The sequence below is a fragment of the Topomyia yanbarensis genome, chromosome 3, assembly GCF_030247195.1.
Source record: "Topomyia yanbarensis strain Yona2022 chromosome 3, ASM3024719v1, whole genome shotgun sequence".
NCBI lineage: Eukaryota > Metazoa > Arthropoda > Insecta > Diptera > Culicidae > Topomyia > Topomyia yanbarensis.
The window spans coordinates 101,584,375-101,603,670 of record NC_080672.1 but is presented as its reverse complement, the minus strand read 5'-3'; positions in this window follow the sequence as shown (position 1 = coordinate 101,603,670).

The following is a 19,296-nucleotide window of genomic DNA, read 5'->3' as shown; positions in this document are numbered from 1 at the left end:
GTTCCTCCTTTGTTTTGCCATACACTAAGATGTCGTCTAAGTAATTCTTCACGCCTTTGCACTCATGTAGAATTATCCTCTGCAACGTTTCCTGGAATAGATCTGGGGCATTGCATAACCCAAACGGAAGTCTCACACAACGAAACATGCCGAATTCCGTGAAAAAGTTCGTAAGGTGTCTGGAGCCCTCGTCGAGTTCAATGTGGAAAAACGCATTTGACAGGTCAATTGTCGAAAACCATGTTGCTCCATGAAGATCTGCGAGAATAGTTTCAAGAGTTGGCATACAAAACGGTGTTCTGTAGATATAACGATTTGGTCCTCGGAGATCAATCACCAAACGAATATCATCTTTACCCTTTGGGACAACAAGCATGGATGAACAGAACGATGTGTCCATGTTCTCTGAAACTCTCTCAATTATATCAGCAGCTACCAGATGTTTGAGCCTGGTTTCAACAAGCGGTTTCATTGCTTGTGGAATATTCATGTAAATATTACGACACGGCAATTCTGCCTTGTTGTAATTGATCTTTACTGGAGGAATGTTAAACTTGGGAAATTTTTCATTCATATTGATTGAAGCTATATCGTCAAAGTGGAAGCAGAATTTCGTGTTTGAATCGACTGATATTGGGACACTCAGACCAAGCATCAGAACGCTGTACCTACAATTGATTTTATGAAAAGTATCGAGACCCGTTAATCAAATCTATTCATTTTACCTTGTAGCTGTTGATCTGCTTAGCAGTGCACGAAACGCTTTAACGACATAAAATCTTTCCAACAGAACCGGTCTATTCTCAGATATATATAAATAGGCTTCGAATGTGGCCGACACATTTATTTCACCTTCTGTAGCATATGCTTTCAAAGGGCGGTCGGAACCTTTTTGAATATTGAAAATCCCAGAGCTATATTGAGAGTTACTTCTTAGCTTATAGAACATATCTTCTGTAAATGTGTTGACTTGAGCTCCCGAATCTATTAAGAATTCGCAATGCATTCCAGCCACTCTTGCCGCAATTATACTTCCATCAGTACATTCAGCAATTGATGCTATTATTTCCACACGATTTGGTTCAGACTTCATTATCTATCACCATTGAAATATTTATTTTTATTTGAGTTTATTATTTAGTTACATTATTAGAAAACTAAGCTACAATATTGCAAAATTTAATTATCATTTGAATCACTCACATCAGGTTCAACTGTTGAAAGAATTTCCTCCATTTTCTCTACGGTTGCTATCTTTAACGGCTTTTTATTCAATTCTCCGCTATTTTCATCAGCCGGCCTTTTTCTGTCTGTAGTTCTGTAACGACATGCACGTTGAATATGGCCGATTTGCCCGCATCTTCTGCAAATTTTGTCTAGAGCTTCGCATTCTGATGATCTGTGGTATACACTACTGCATCTCCAACATCGATCTCCATGATTAGGATCAGTATTTCTGTAGAATTCGCGGCGACTGAATTCCCCGTTTCTGGAGCTGCTCGATCTATCCGTTTGCTTGTAACGTAATTCACCTCGATATGTCTGATTGCGTCGGTAGGGTTTACCACGAGTTTCAAAGCGCTGATAATTTTTTCGGTGACGATCTGTATTGGTGGGAAAATCGGCGCTGACCGGTGCTATGATTCCTTGTTCGAATTTACCATGTTTTTTTTGAAGAATTCCTCGTTAATGCGTATTGCTTCGATTTCACGAACCTTATCGACGAGATCAGTAAACGTTCCTTTGCGACTTAATATCTTTAAAGCTGTAGTGCGTACCTCCTTGCTGCACGCATGTTCTGCGATAGTCCCGATAATCTCTTCGAATTCTTTCTCAGCGCCGAAGTCACATAGACGAGCGGTGGACCCAACTCTCGTGATATATGTTAAATCGGATTCACCTGGTTTCTGTACCATCAACGCCAATTTACGACGCTGCAGCATGACATCGGAGCCTGACCCGAAATAGGATTTTAAACGGTATAAAGCATTTTAAATGGTTCAGAGACGGGATCCGGTGCTCCCTCTCCGGACTTCGTGTTTCTAAATATCTCCAATAAGCGTTGACCAGCTTTGACTTTGAAAATTGTGAACATTGTTGTTTCGTCAGCAATACCCGCTAATTTCAATGAATCTACCAAAAGGTCTTTCCAAAGCTCGAAAGTGTGACGGTGGATTTCTTCGTCGTCCGCTAACGGTTTGCATTCGGGGACACTGATGGAGGAGACCGACAGCTGGTTAACTGAAGATACGAAACGGGACTCATCCAGAGTCACTCCCTCACGTCTAGTACTTGACAGTCCCACTTCTTTCTCAAAATCAGCAACACTATCATCATTGTTGTCTTTATCAGTAGCCGTACGGAGTATTCCAATGTTCGCTTCAAGTGCATTCTTTTCTTCGCGGATCTTCTTTAATTCCTCAGCCAATTGTGCATTGAGCATTTTCTCGTCCTGTAGTTCTTGTGTGAGTGCATTCAGCTTTGCGCTCTTTTGATAGCGTTGCAACACCGACAATTTTTGCGGCTTCATTATTACGCCTTTCTGTAATATATCGAGGCAAAAAAATCTTTCACTTCATGGAGAACCCATTATTTAAAAATAATATGAACATTCCATCTAAGTTTGAGAATTATGTAGCACCAAGAAAAACGGTTGGCAAGACAACATCACAAAAGAAGGTACTTCTTCTTCTTTTTTTAAATTATAATTTGCTCTTGAGCCAAGCAAATTTCAACAGCTGCTCGATTAATCGCGGAAGCAATGTTAAAAACAGAATCTTGACCTATCGCAAGAATCTACAATGTATGGAAGTAATCACAGTTCCATTACTTCATTGAAAAACCTATTCTTTTATATGAACATTACATGTACTTTTGAAAATGAGCTGATGATCACTAAGAGAACGGTTGACAAGGTAACATATTTATCGAAATTAAAGTTGGTGTGTTCATATCTTGGCCTATCGCAAGAGTATGATCTTTTCTCTCTTTTTTTTGTTAATTTGCCCCTAAGTCAGGCGAATTTTGTGAGCTGTCCAACCAACCGCGGAAGCAACGTTAGAAAACAGGGTCTTGACCTTTCGCAAGAATCTAGTTTAACAGTACTCGTGACAGGATCTTGACCTTTCGCAAGAATCTAGTTTAACAGTACTCGTGACAGGATCTTGACCTTTCGCAAGAATCTGTAATTTAACAGTATTCGTGACCTATCGCACGATACTGAAATTATCCTCAATCTGTGAGACCACTCGCTCACATTCACATTTGCGAAACAATTTTTTTTTGTTCTTGTAGGCGTTTTAATTAATTTAACTCACCTTCCAGAGCTTCGACTGCGCCAATGTAGTGACCGAACCTAAATTCTGCGCAATGGAAAAACTGAACTGTTCTTCCTGAATTTCTTCAAGTGAATGAATTTTCATACCAAGTTCGTTGCTAACCCATCTAAACATGGTATGTTCGCACGCTTTGATCATTTACTGACTGCAGTCCCAACATGTATGAAGGAATATAATCAATTAATAAATGGCTTCATAGAAAGCTAGATAACTATTAATATGTGTTAAATCATTATATACAAATTGTAATAGTTCGATTTATTTCATTAGTTTTATTTATTACAATTATTTATTTATTTGTTTTAGTTTTATTACATTATCATTTGTTCTCTACAGACATGTCTTTGTGAAACAACTAGCTCCATTGTATCTTGCTCGGAAGAAATTGGAACTTGTGGTGACATATATTATGTGACACGCACATAAGTTTCTGGAATTCCAGGTACATCGCTGCATTTGGGGAACTGACTTTTCTCTCACGCCCATACAGAACACCAGTGTGGAACCGCCGCATCTACACTTAACATGTACCTTCTGATTGCACGGATTGCATGGTCCATGGTAACAAATAAAATATATTTATTTTTTCTAGCACCACTGCTATTGGTTGTCCAATTCTACGCAATTTTGTTTTAATCTTCTCTTAATGTGTCTAAATCATGTATCTATGCTATTTGGCCAAGGCCATTTCGCAAGAGTTTTGAGGGATAAATTGTGGCTTCTTTTGTACATAATAAGAGAAAGTTAAAAATTTTGTAGATAATTCGACCGTCAGAAGCAGTGATGCTATGAAAAATTTTCTATAAAAATCAGTCTGTTTACTTTTAGAAGGTAACGAGTGACTCTTGGAAGAATTAATTTGCAAAATACAATTTCCCCATACGAAATCCCATGTAAATTTTAAACCGTGGGCGCAAAAATATAGTTTCACCGATCGAGCTAAATTTGCAGAGTTGTTCTGGGAGCTAAATGAAACCCAAAAAGTTACTCGGAGCAAAATTTTATTTTTTTACATTTCTTATAAAAGAAATGTATAGAATTCGCTCAAACTTTCAAGATTTTTTCCGAGGCCCGGAGGGCCGAGTCTTATATACCAATCGACTCAGCTCGACGATTTGGGACAATGTCTGTGTGTGTGTGTGTGTCTGTGTGTGTGTGTATGTAACGGACAAATTCTCATTCGTGTTTCTCAGCAATGGCTGAACTGATCTTATCCAAACCAATTTTAAATGAAAGAACTAAAAAACAGTATGAACGCTATTAATGTGTTTTTGATTCTGATGTTTAGTTTCCAAGATATGAATGTTTGAATGTGTAAAAATGGCGTTTTTTGCAGTTTTTTTGAATTATCTGCCGAAATTGACAATATAGATTAACAATTTATATATTTTTAGACAGCTTTAACGAATACCTTTCGAACAAGCTATAGATTGTTGAAATCGGACTATTATCAATAGAGATATTTAACATTAAATGCGGACGAAAGATTTTTATCATTTCCCATTGCCAGAAATATGACCAAAAACATGTAATCTATTATTAACGCCAAAACGGCTTATTCTAGGTCAATAGTATCTTCGGAGAATTTAATGGAGGCAATATGCCCTTTCTTTTGGTATTGTGCTTTTGCTGATTAATCCCCCTATGAGTGAGATATTTTCACAAATTTTCTTGGGAGTGAGTATATCGAAATGATGCCTTCAGCAAATGTGTAGCTCTTACTTTTACGAATAACTTTACTGAATACTTCAAATATCTATTTTGAATACTTTAAAAGTTATGGCTTGTTGTTTGTGGATTACTCTTTGTCGCCTATTTATTGTTCAATATTGTAATAATCCATTGAAATAAGCCAAACATTATTTCAATAAAACGAATTTTGTATTTCATTTTTCTATCTACAACCGCTAGAAATAATCACCGAACACTTCCAAGTTGTCTGGAAGGAACTTGAAAACTTATCAGTGCAAAAATGTTCATTTGTACGAACCTTCTGACTGCAATTTTTCTAAGTTATAACCATCGGATCGATCTGAAAAATATCGGAAAATGAAAAGCGAAATAAATAACTACAAGCAACGGCGTAGCCACGAGAAGGTTTTGGGGTTTACCACCATACAACACCCCCCCCCCCCTCCACCACACCCAACAAAAAAAATTGGATTGAAGTTGAAAATCTATTGATTCTGACTAATTTAATTCAATATTACAATAACAATTATCTGATCCGTAGATTGATAACCTGTTGTTGTAGACATCATGAGGACGTTTGATAAATTTTCGGAATGGGGTCCTGATATGTAACTGATCTATTGGTTTTGATTTCACAGTTGTCCAATTGCATCAATATCAAATTCCTGCCTGAAAACATTCCAATAGAAAATTCCAGAGTTCTGTAATCAATCATAATCCTCAGATTTATTTTCAAATTGAGCTCGTTTTTGTAGAGATGTAATGTAATAAGGGTCTTTATTTAATAGGAAGCGAAGTTAAAATTGATTTAATGAAACATAGAACTGCTCACCAAAAAAATGCATAACTTTCAACATTTGCTAAAAATGTTTTTGCCTTTCTCATTCACTCTAAAGTTCGTCGAGATCGGAAAATGTCTGTGTGTGTGTGTATATATGTGTGTCTATGTGTGTATGTGGAAAAAAATGTGACCTCTGTTTCTCAGAGATGGCTGGACCGATTTGCACAAAGTTAGTCTCAAATGAAAGGTACAACCTTCCCATCGGCTGCAATTGAATTTTTTTATTGATTGGACTTCCGGTTCCGGGGTTACGAGTTGAAGAGTGCAATCACGCAGCAAATTCCCATATAAACTGAAATGAAAAAATTTCAAAATCAAATTTGTATTTTTGATGCCAAATGAATTTAAAATGCATGAAACATTGAGATGTTTGACAAAAATTGACTTTTTTAGACTTTGGTACATTTTTGCCTTTCTCATATAGAAAGGTTATGCAATCACTCTAAAAATCTTCAATTATACCGGCCCGAGGGGGGGTATGCAGTGAGGGGTTGCTACTTTAAAATTAAAACTAGTTTCAAATTTCTTAACAAGTTGAAAATTTTCGGCAAGACCTGGACCTCCCGGATCTTTCTCCATGATCCGCCGCTGGTTTCAAGCGATGTTTCAATATCACATAGTATCTCAAGATCGTGGCTGTCGATCGATTGTATGTATGTGCAAATCGTACTGAACATGTAATATTCATTTCCACCATTGTAATGAAGATAACCAGCCATGGAATCGTAGTCTGGACAAATGAGAAAAGCACAATTGCACCACTAGGTGGATTAAAACAGGTTTATATTTTGGGAATGCGTCGAGTTGAGACGAAAACGTAATATGATTAATAACGAGGATAACACTTTCCGAATGTAGAGAGAAATTTATGAAAAATGACGATTTCCATTCGACTCTAGCAGGTTCTGATCAATTTTGATGAGCATTTGATTTTTGTTGTATGACCAATTATATGTATAGGTCAAATGTTTAAAAACAGTAATTTAAGGTCAAGATAGCATCATTTTGAAACCGCCAATTTCGGAGGTTTAGTATCTTCAATGAGTTTTATAAACTTTAAACAGCGCATCATTTGATAAAATAATTTTGACGGTATATCGTCCAAGAAGTATTTATGGTGAATTTTCTCAGGTTAATATTCATGACTACAATAAAGTCTCAACAAATTCGCTAAAGACACGAACCTTGTTACTATTTTCTGGAAAATAATTCTGCATAATTTTAAAACTTTAAAATTTATGGTTTCGGAATTATGCCGTTTGGACAGTAAGATCGATTTTCACCAAACCCCCACCAAACCGAATTTCTGGCTACGCCGCTGACTTCAAGTAAGTAGAAACAAAGTCGTTCTACACTCGAAAGAAACTTCTTCGAATGCTGAATATCTATTATAACACATTGACACCCCAATTTTATCAGCCAAATATGAATTGCCAAATATGATTTTTTTATTGCATCGAACTACAACAATTTTTAGGTAGCTGTCAAGGGGTTATTTTATAGACTTCTTCCAAAATTTGGCGAACCTATTCCAATTCGTATACCAATTAATTGGTATACTTAAGGGTTTATATGTTGCAGATAGAAAAATACTGAAGTTTTCAGCTTTTTTCCTACACAATATTACGAAAGCTTATTAAACAATTTTTCCTAATATGTTTGTGAAAATTATAAACTATTTGAAATATTTTAATAGTTTAATTTTTTATTTAACCGTGATTTTTTAATAAATAGTGACCATCGCTTAACAACATAGTCTATTTTTCATGGCTTGCGGTGAGCACGATCTCTCGAATTGCTGAACTGAAAATTATGGAATAGAAATTAATTTTTAGTGTTCTTTACAGATTTAACTCGCCGAGCAGATAGCTCTGAATTAGACCTGCTGGTGCCCTAAGACGATTTCGCTAGATTTTCAGAGCACTGTGCACCCAGTGCATTAACGCAAGTGACGGAAGGTTATCGAAAAGTTTCGTGAAAATGAAAATTTCAGTAATGATGATGATTTTCCCAAACGGTTCGTTTTCGAGAGGTTTTTATTTGTTCTTTGGCATTAGGATTAGCGATAATAATTCAAATCAAGGATACTACTGGCAAGTCACCTTTAGAAAAAGTCGATGTCGAAGTAAAATTTGGAACTATGCACGCATGCACTTCAGAGATAGCGTGATATCAGGAGCTGCGATTTCATTTCAACGCTTTTTTGTGAAAAGGGCGATACTCCCAAATGTAAACATAAGGCTTTTTTCATACATGCGAATGATTAATAAATAACCTTTTTAGGAAAATTCTGTTTTCCCACCACAATTTAGATATTTTATTAACAGAGCATTAACAATAATTCGATGGTATGTCTATTTTATGGGCCATTTTTTCGCTTTCCTATTGATTTGGTTTGAGATTTCTAGCACTAATGTTGTCCTATGCTGATTTGAGCGATTCTCTGAGTCCTGCCACTATCCCATGTAGTATGTGTTATCAAAAACATCGCGAAGCATCAAGTTCTAAATGTTCTCAAACGATATAATATCCGATGAGAGTGATAAGAGTTATAAGAAATGTCCCATCACACTGTTAGGTGGATTAAAAGCGTTTTTATATAACCATGTCCCACTCTACTAGTCACACATGATGGTGTGATCGAAAATAGTTAAAATACTTAAACCAGAAAAGTGACATTTTTGAAATAATTTAAATTCTCAATTACAGAAATATTAAGAACGCTGTTTGATAGAATTAGATCGTCTAATGACAAAGTAAACTTATGCCAATAGTGACATTTAACTGTAGTTCTAACAGTAGCATACTATTGTAATGTTTACTGGGAATTATGAAAAGTCGATCAATTTATACGAGAGTATCTTTTTTCCTTTTTTATTTAGACTATATGAGCGGCCGAAAATAAAAGTCGCAAGGACAGAATATGCTTCGTAAAACCCGTTTCAAATATATTAGAATAAAAAAAATCGGAAATAAGCTTCAAGCGTAAAAATCCGACAGATATCCTTCAACATAAGAATTGCTTAAAAAGTTCTCACCCATTAAACTCGGCAAGGATGGACCTCAAGTATAAAAACCGGTTAAAAATAAATAAATCGTATGCAGGAGCATCCGTATATCATGATGTTCAAGAATAAAAAGTGGGCTAAAAAAACTACTTTGTAATAATCGGATATATTTTTTCCGGTTTTAATTTTGAAGCCGACTCTTAAGAAGGAGAGTCCCAGTCCGTTTCTTATGCTTGAAATTTATATTCGTTTTTTATATTCTAACATATTTGAAACGGATTTTATAAAGCATGGTCTGTCCTTGTGACTTTTATTTTCGGTCGCTCACATTTTACATTTTAACAACATTTTTTACTAACTTTATACTATATATACTAAGTCAAATCTCAAATACAGTTAATATACTGCAATAACAACCAGTCAGTATCACGGTTTAGTTGAATGAATTTTACCGCTTCCAAAATGTATTCTATCACATTCAGTGTATTTTTGACACCGTCAAAATTCAAATGGAAGGATCCAAAATGAGGAATTTTTGATGTAAAGAAATGTCATTCTCAAGTTAATTCCAATTAGTGGAACACCCATTGACAGTTTCTTTTTAACTGTAGTAGTTTTTGAACAGACCCAGACATAAGCAAGTACATCTTTTTCGACAAAAAGTCAGTACCACTAAAGATTCAAACTTGATAACTTACTCTAATTCTACAATTTTGAATGTTTGCACAGAATATTGGAATGACAATGAGCCGTTTTCTCCACAAATGGAAAGATGATATTCATGTTTTCGTTATTTTAATGTAATCATTACGAATCGAAATCGATTTCAAACCCCGAGAAAGATTTGTTTATTAATTGGTACTTGAGATTTTTTGCCCCTGTTTGTGCAAAAATTGTATCGTTGGTTAAACCAGAGAAGAAATTTGCTTGCAGTGGTTGTTTTTCAACTAGTTGTTAAGCTTCGTGGAAAGCCAATAAAATCTAAACACTAAACTTATCAATAAAATAATTCACTATCTCTTCAAATGTCGTTGCTCTGCGATTTTGTTACCAACTGCTATCATTTTATACATTTATTTGAAGTTAAACCATATTCAGTTAGCACAATGACGGATAAAATAAAAAATTGTTTAGTAAATAGTTATTACGCACAAAGACGATGTCGTACAAAACTAGATATGAACATAGCTTAAACGCATTTTCTGACAGCCAGTTGAACCAAAGAACCAAAATTTTTGGCTTCGAGACAAATGTATGTAGATGACAGCCGTGTCACCGGGGTGGGGTATATGTACTCCTGAAGCTACTCAAGATACTGCGCACTTTAAATTAGATCCACAATTGAGGCTTGCCGACGAGTACAATCAGCCCGATTCCATCAACGACGGTAATCTGCTTTCCACGGAACTTGTATGTTATGGCAGCGATCTTTTTTTCAGGTAAATGCAATGAAGTAGAAGGTACATATGTTGCCTGCGCTGAAGACCCATCCCTATTACAGGCGGACGCTACCACCATCGCCGCTCATCTTTCTACAGATCAACCATCAGGAAATTGCTTGCAGGAACATCTACTATCAGAACGTGAGACGGTGTCAATATATTTGTTTAACGAAGTGATGAATTGCCTTAGAAAGTATAACCGAAATCACCATAGAAAGTTGGCGATACACCTTACTTACTCTTCCGGAAAGGGAAAGTAAGTGCGATGGAAAAGGGAATTCCTTCCATGTTTCGGAAGCTAGAGATGCTGAATTTATTTGTAGTTGTTAGTTATTTTGGTGGTGTCACCAAGGGTACATTTAACAAATTTTACATAAAATAGAAGTTAGTAGTAATCAGTGTTAAGTGGTTAATTTGGGGACCATTTTCTTTACCATCACCAAGATAACCAGAAAACTTTCCTGGGCTCTGATTTGCCAGAGCAGCCTTGAAAATAGTTTTATTTAAATATATCAAAAAATTGTGTTAGCATGATGCCATAGAACTCGTAATAGTGTCTTCTACACCTTGCAAACGTGTAGTTTGAAATACCGTAAATCGTAAATAAATGATAAAAATCACATTCGCCATCAAAAATCAGTCGATGTAGTCTCTCTTGTGGCAAAGAGCATGTTGTTAGGATATTATTTTCTATTTTCCTACATGTGGATTAATTTCACAAGGAACTTCTCAAAATTTCATCAGATCAGAATTAAAGATTTTTGAAATAATTTTGAAGCCCCTCTCGCAAAAAAATCCTAGCTACGGGTCTGACTAGACAACACGTCCAATGACGGCATGCCGGGAACTCTTATAGCATCTTAACCGTAAACTGACAATTGGGTACCAGATTCAAGGTCCGCACGATCATTCAAGAATACACGCGAATATGCGAATGGTCTCACGGTTATAAAATCAAATTCATACTGGCGAAAGTACCTACACGCTAGCACACGCGACATACAAACCGTGCACGGGATAGAACTCGTTAACATACAAGCACTCGTGCCCTTCACCGATCGTGCCCGCACATCTGAACAGTACAATTATTCACACGACACGTTCACACGACCAGAGCCGTAGCTTGGTCATCTGGCGCCTGTAGGAAGACTATACTACCCCTTAGTACAGCCATGTTAGCAGTTAGGGATCAGGAAGAGAGTGACTGAGTGTTGGCATAGGGTTCGGCTCTCGAACAGAGAAGAGTGCGGCATTCGAATGTAAGCTAGTGACGTGCATAGACGCAGAATAAACGGTGCTTCGTTAAATAACTCAAGTGTTTCAGTTATTGTGATTCGGCAGCCCAAGTCGTCCCCTCCTAGGATTCTACAATTGGCGCAATCGGTACGATGGTACGTAGACTTTTTTTTTCCTTGCGTAATTAAAAAAAATGGCTTCAGGTATAATTGCGAACAAAGCTATGCAGCTCTAGGCTTGTTTGTACCGGTACTGAGACGTACTCAGATTTTTCCGATTTCCTACGACTGTAAGAAGGCTTCTCCTCCCGTTGTTAAGCATAAAAAAAAAAAAATTCGAGTCATATAACGACTCTATTTCATTCCAATTGAGAATTCATGTGAGCATACACAAAAGAACAAAATGGCTGCCATAAGCGTCGGTTACCCTAGTAAAGACAAATTAATGCAAACTAATACTTGAGTACAGTGATGTATTGTATTCACACGCAAAGAGCGGCAAAAAATGAGCAAATTAAATTACTGCATATAAAAAGTGAACAGTATGGAAATGTGTCGAGACAGATAGAATATCGATAAAACTAACACAAGCGAGCCCAAAAAAAAAAAAAAACGCCCGAAGTCACTTTGATGCTGGACCGGCTACATGCCGCAGAGCGAGAGCGCATGTCGAAGTTGCTAGAAAGCGAGACCGACAAGTATATAGTCACTCAACACACGAACTGAAGCGAGCGAACGCAAAAATAAACCCTGGGCCGGCTATAAGCCGTAGAGCGAGTATAGTGTGTGTGCATGTCGAAGTCAAAAAGCGAGACCGACAAGAATATAGTCACTCAACGCGAGCTGAAGCGAGCAAGCGTGAAAAAAACCGATGTCGTTTTGATGCTGGACTGGCTACATGCCGCAGGGCGAGAGCGCATGTCGAAGTTGCAAAAAGCAAGACCGACGAGAATATTGTCACTCAAAACGAGCTGAACCGAACGAGCGCGAAAAAAAAACCGAAGTTGCAAAAAGCGAGACTGACAAGAATATAGTCACTCAACGCGAGCTGAAGCGAGCAAGCGTGAAAAAAAACCGATGCGTTTTGATGCTGGACCGGCTACATGCCGCAGGGCGAGAGCGCATGTCGAAGTTGCAGAAAGCGAGACCGACGAGAATATTGTCACCCAAAACGAGCTGAACCGAACGAGCGCGAAAAAAAAACCGAAGTAGTTTTGATGCTAGACCGGTTAAATGCCGAAGAGTTGGACCGGTTACATGCCGCTAGTCGAAGTTGCAGAAAGCGAGACCGACGCGAATATAGTCACTCAACACAAGAGTTGAAGCAAGCGAGTCCGAAAAAAAACGAAGTCGCTGGGATGCTAGGCCGCCTATGTGCCGTAGAGCGATTATATTGTGTGTGTATGTATGTGTGTAATGCTATATTGCGGAGAGTGAGACCAACGAGAATGAATATGTACATTCTAATGCGATTCTAACACACTCAGAGCGACAGCGCCTAAATAAGAGGTAAAACAAGTGCAAACGAAGCCGAATCCGAAGTCGCTGGAAAATATTCAGGCTATGTGATGTAAAGCGAGTACAGTGTGTGTGTGCGCACATGTCGAAGATGCAAAGCGAGCACGACCGTCGCGAATGCACAGTCACACAGAAAGCCAAAATTAAACTTTGGATTCGGTAGCTCACTACAAATGAAAATTATTTCGAAAAATCAAAGTTCACGCACAAACTGCAATAAAACTGAATATTGACGATGCTAGGTCGAAATGTGAAGCACAAAGTATGCAAACATTTCGATTAATATTTCATTTTCTTCTCTGTTGTCTTTGTTTTGTTGTAAATCGTATGTATTATGCTGTGCGAAGCAAACAAAATCAAGTGAAATATTCGCCGTTGTAATACAGTGACGATTTGCTACGAGAATAAATGATATAATAACAGATAAGCGGGTACGTTTATAATAGAATAAATTAATTCCAGATGAGCAATGGAAATAATGCAAATTGGCCCCTGCAGCCATTCAATGATGCCATTGACTCTCAAGATCTTCGTAGAGAGTGGGAGGAATGGCGCAGATCATTTGAACTCTACATTGAAATGAAGAACGTTGATTCACAACACGTTAAATTGGTGATGCTACTAACGTACGGCGGTCGTGGTTTACAACGAATTTTCTATAACCTGGCACCGGTTCCAGAGGAGATTCACCCGGATCCTGTACAGATACCATATTCTCCTGTTGAAGAACCAGAATACGATAACGCTATCAAACGACTGGATAAGTATTTCGTTGGAAAACGAAATGACCGCGTCGAACTTGAAGTTTTTCGGTCATTAAGGCAGTCGAGCAATGAATCATTCAACCATTTTTTGCCCCGGCTTCGCGAACAAGCTGTGCGATGCGAGTTTGGGGAAAGAGATGAAAGAGAGATAATGCAACAAATAACAATGGGTGCTCGTGACGACCGAGTTCGCGATAAAGGCATGGAAAACGTAATGAGTTTGGATGAGATTACCAGTTACGCTGTAAACCGTGAGATTTTGCTTAAGCAGAAAGAGAAGACAAAACATGCGGATGAACCATCTCCTGGAATTGTGGCGGCTGTGAAGCAGGAATGGACTAGAGGAATCGGAAAACCCCAACGAGCGCTAGCAAATATTGGTCATGGAAGGTATCAAACTGGTGCGGTTCGGTATCCAGAGAATTGTGGTCGGTGTGGATCTCGTGGCCATCATTCGAATTCCCCTGCATGCTCGGCCAGGAGAGCCAGATGCAATAAGTGCGGTCGAGTAGGCCATTACGCTCGAAGATGTTTGGAAAAACGAAGTATCTTCAAGCCACGCAGCTCTTGGAAGCAACCAGAAGGAGAAACAAATAATCTTGGTTCAGAAGATTGGAAGGAAGAACTTCCCCGTCGTACAAATACAAATGATGCAACGCAGGTAGAGTGATTTTGTAGATTTTTTTGGGTTAGCTATTTTGCAAAAAGTAACTGTTTTTGTTGAATTTAGATTGGTTCGTAGAATCTGCAGGAATTATATTATTTGAGCAATCAGTTCATATGAAATATACTGATAATGTGTCTTTATTTGATTATTATTTTAATAGGATCGAGAAATTCCTTCCAGGACTAACGGAATTATAATATGCCAAATTGGTAGCTTCCCGGTTGATTTCCTGATCGATTCAGGTTCATCAATAAACGCAATAACTTCAAGCGTGTGGAATGCAATTCAACGAAGCGACGCCGCAATTTTCAAGAAGAAATTTAAATGCTACCGACAATTTAAAGCGTATGCTAGCGATCAGCCACTTCAGGTATCTACTATGTTTGAGGCGTGGATTACCGTTAATCCATCAAAACCTAAAGCTTACGCCGAGTTCTTTGTGGTTGAAGGTGCGAATAGATGCCTTTTAAGCAAAAGAACAGCTGAAGACCTAAATGTTCTTAAAGTCGGGCTAGAAGTTCAGCACATCGAAGAGTTTAAGCCCTTCCCAAAGTTTCCCAACATACAAATCAAGTTGACGATTGATGAGAGTGTACCGCCGAAGAGGATCGCCTACCTACGAGTACCCAGTCCTATGGAAAGCAAGGTTGACGAAAAAATTCTTGAAATGCTTCGCAGTGACATCATCGAACCAGTTGAAGGGGCACCCGATTGGATTTCGCCTATGGTCGTAGTACCGAAAGGGAAAGATGATGTGAGATTATGTATAAATATGAAACACCCCAACGAAGCTATTCAAAGAGAACATTATCCCCTTCCCGTGATAGAGACTTTCCTGAATAAGCTTCGGGGGTCAACATGTTTCTCAAGACTAGATATCACTTCAGCATTTCACCACATTGAGCTACACCCACAATCACGAAGTATCACGACGTTCATGACTGGGCGAGGTTTGATGCGTTTTAAGCGGCTCTTTTTCGGTATAAACTGCGCACCCGAGATCTTTCAGCGTGTAATGTCTCAAATGCTGGCTGGCATTGAGGGAGTGATAGTTTACATAGATGATATCGTGGTTACTGGGAGGTCACGCCAAGAACACGATGGACGTCTGAGTAAAGTGTTGGAAGTCCTTCAAAAAAACAACGCTATGTTGAATAAGAAAAAATGCTTGTTCGGCGTGGAAGAAATTGAGATACTAGGATTCAAGGTCAGCGCCGCAGGTATAAGCCCCTCCGACGAAAAAGTATCCGCTATACAAAATTTTCGTAAACCAGTGACAAAGGAAGAGGCTAGAAGTTTCCTCGGCCTAATAAATTTTGTTGGACATTTCATCCCTCGACTGTCAGAAAGGACGGAACCTTTAAGAAAGTTCATTCGTGGAGATATTGATTTATTTGGTGAAGAGCAGTCAATCGCGTTTGATGACCTCCGCAACGAGCTCTCTCACAAAGTTCAAAAGCTTGGATTTTTCGATCCACATGACCCGACCGAACTATACGTCGATGCTTCTCCTAACGGCTTGGGAGCTGTGCTGGTGCAACGAAACAAAGATAATACTCCTAGAATTATAAGCTTTGCTTCAAAGAGCTTAACCGACGCTGAAAAGGTTTACCCTCAAACGCAGAGAGAGGCTCTGGCTGTCGTGTGGGCAGTAGAAAAATTTTATCTCTATGTTTTTGGTATGCAGTTTACTATCTTCAGTGATCACAAAACGTTGGAGTACATCTACGGCGGGAAATATCGAGACGGACGACGTGCATGTTCAAGAGCAGAATCGTGGGCGCTTCGTTTGCAACCATACAATTTTGTTGTGAAGCATATCCCCGGGAGGCTAAATATTTCGGATATATTATCCAGATTGTGCCCAAAGGATGGAAGTAAAGCTTTTGATGAAGATTCCGAGCATTTTCTTTTTGCAGTAGGTGACGGCCCAACAGCTATGAGCATTGAACAAATCAGAAGTGAAACTACTAAGGATGATACCCTCAGAGCGGTGATGAATGCTCTGAAATCAAGTATTTGGCCCAAGGATTTGCTTCGATATGAAGCGTTCAAAACTGAATTAGGAATATTTGATGGAATTGTGGTTCGTAATGAACGAATCGTTCTTCCAGTAGCTCTGAGACCAAAAGCCCTTGAAATAGCTCATCAGGGTCATCCTGGTGTGGTTTCCATGCGCAGGAACCTTCGGGAGAAGGTATGGTGGCCATGCATGGACCGAGATGTTGCTGATAAAGTACAGGAGTGTGCTGGATGTGCGGCTGTAAGTTCACAGTTTCCTCCAGAGCCAATGATACGAAAGCAGATGCCGGAACGTGCGTGGCAAGAGATAGCCATTGATTTTTTCACAGCAAAAGAGTGTGCCACATTCTTAGTGATAGTTGATTATTTCAGCCGTTTCCTTAAAGTGGTTGAAATGAAATCAACTAATGCCATTAAAACTATAGAGGCTCTTGATGAGGTGTTTGATGAACAACTTTACCCGGAAATCATTCGCAGTGATAACGGTCCTCCGTTCTCTAGCGAGGATTTTACCAAGTACTGCCAAGCTAAGAATATTCGACTAGTTCGGACAATTCCCTACTGGCCACAGATGAATGGTCTAGTAGAGCGGCAGAATCAAGGTATTCTGAAAGCGTTGCGAATTGCCAAAGTGACTAATTCAAACTGGCGGAAGGCTGTAAAGGATTATATCCACATGTACAATACAACGCCGCATTCAGTAACGGGAAAGGCGCCAATGGAGCTAATGACTGGTCGCCCAGTTAAAGACCTTCTCCCGTCCCTGAGAACTGATCCTCATATGTATCGTGAAGAAGGAATACGTGAAAATGACGCAGTGAATAAGTTGAAGGGCAAAAGATACGCGGACGAGCGTAGGCATGCGAAACTTTCGAACATAAATGTTGGAGACCTTGTTATTATGAGGAATCATGAAACCGGTAAACTTGAACCAAAGTTCAGATTGAAACAATTCAAAGTGATAAAAAAAACAGGAAGCGACTGTATAGTATCCAATGACGAGGGTGTTATGTATCGCAGATCAGTCACTCATCTACGAAAGTGGCCACCTAATCAAAATGGAACTCTTTCTGATTCATCCACAGCTTCTTCAGGTCACGCAACTGCGTCATTAACTACACTACCAGACAATCCAGGAACACATAATCCGTCCACTACACCACCCAGAAGGCTGAATAGATCGGATCGAAACTCTTCAAACATCCAGGAGCCAGCAGCCAAACGTCCAGCCCGGGCTAAGAAGTCTCCTATGCGATACAGCCCCTAGAATAGTTTCCTGTGTTACTTTTTTTTCAAATATTTTACTAGAGAGAGGAAGGGATTGTAGGAAGACTATACTACCCCTTAGTACAGCCATGTTAGCAGTTAGGGATCAGGAAGAGAGTGACTGAGTGTTGGCATAGGGTTCGGCTCTCGAACAGAGAAGAGTGCGGCATTCGAATGTAAGCTAGTGACGTGCATAGACGCAGAATAAACGGTGCTTCGTTAAATAACTCAAGTGTTTCAGTTATTGTGATTCGGCAGCCCAAGTCGTCCCCTCCTAGGATTCTACAGCGCCCTTGGCGGAGTCTTAGTTTTGCGCCCCTTTGGTGTTTACTTTGGCTTTCTTTTTGAGTTCGACCTTCAAACAATAATTTGTGTAGGCGATAGAGAGAGCATTTGTTCAGAAGACTGTATATTAGAGTGCCAGTGGCATACATCCCTTACCAACAAGAAAAATAATGTTAATAACCCGAGCACACTATTTTTCGTACCCAAACTTCACATTACTTGATTATTATACCTCATTGAGGTATTAAGTAAGTATTGAAGAAACATTTTCAATACCTGTTTAATACCTGATTGAGGTAGAATACTGCATTGTAGTATTATTTATGTGTTCTAGTGATTTTTACAAATACCAAATCAATTCCTTATTGAATACCTCCATACAGTGAACTTTGTTATTGAAAGGTTCAAAAATGTTTTATTATTATTCTGGTATTATAATAACTCGTTTCATTATCCAATAGTAATTCGTAGAAAATATCTGTGCTGATAGCAAACCTAATAGACAAAAGAGAATGAACCGGTTGGCAGTTAAAACAGTAAGCAAAGCTTATTGGGTTACGGTTCTCACTTCAATGAATTGACAACAGTAAGACGGTTCTCTTCTGAATCTCTCACTCATTGGAATCATTACTGAGAGGAATGGAAACCGACCATCATTTTGTGTACAATATAAATACGGTTATGAGGGTAATCTTATTACAAACAACGAGCTAATATTGACAAACATGGAATTTCACACAAATAGCTTTGCAAAAAAGATTCAGAAGGGTGGAGAAAAAAATCAACAAAGCACCGCATGTTGCCTGAATACAATAGGCTGATAATATTTCGTTTACCATACCAATACAAAATAAATGGTACTCAAACTGTCTATTACTTCAATGCGCTCTCCATCTCGCACGGCTTCTGTGAGAGATAGTTAATTGAAATACTATGCGAGGAGAATAGAAATGAAATAAAGGTAATTTTTGTGGTGATGCGGTTATTTCGCATTTACCGTAACAATTCAAAGACCATCGTGAGATTGAACAGCACTGTGTGGTATACAGTCCTTGGTATGGAATACTACAATATAGTATTCCGCAGTTATTTTCTTCTGCTCTGGATGGAAAACAGATGGTTACGAATTTATTACCCGGACCCACCTTAACAGCATTTGCTCCTCGAAAAAAGTCTCTTTACAAAATTTTGGCCTGGGCCAAATGTCTTAGAAATGCA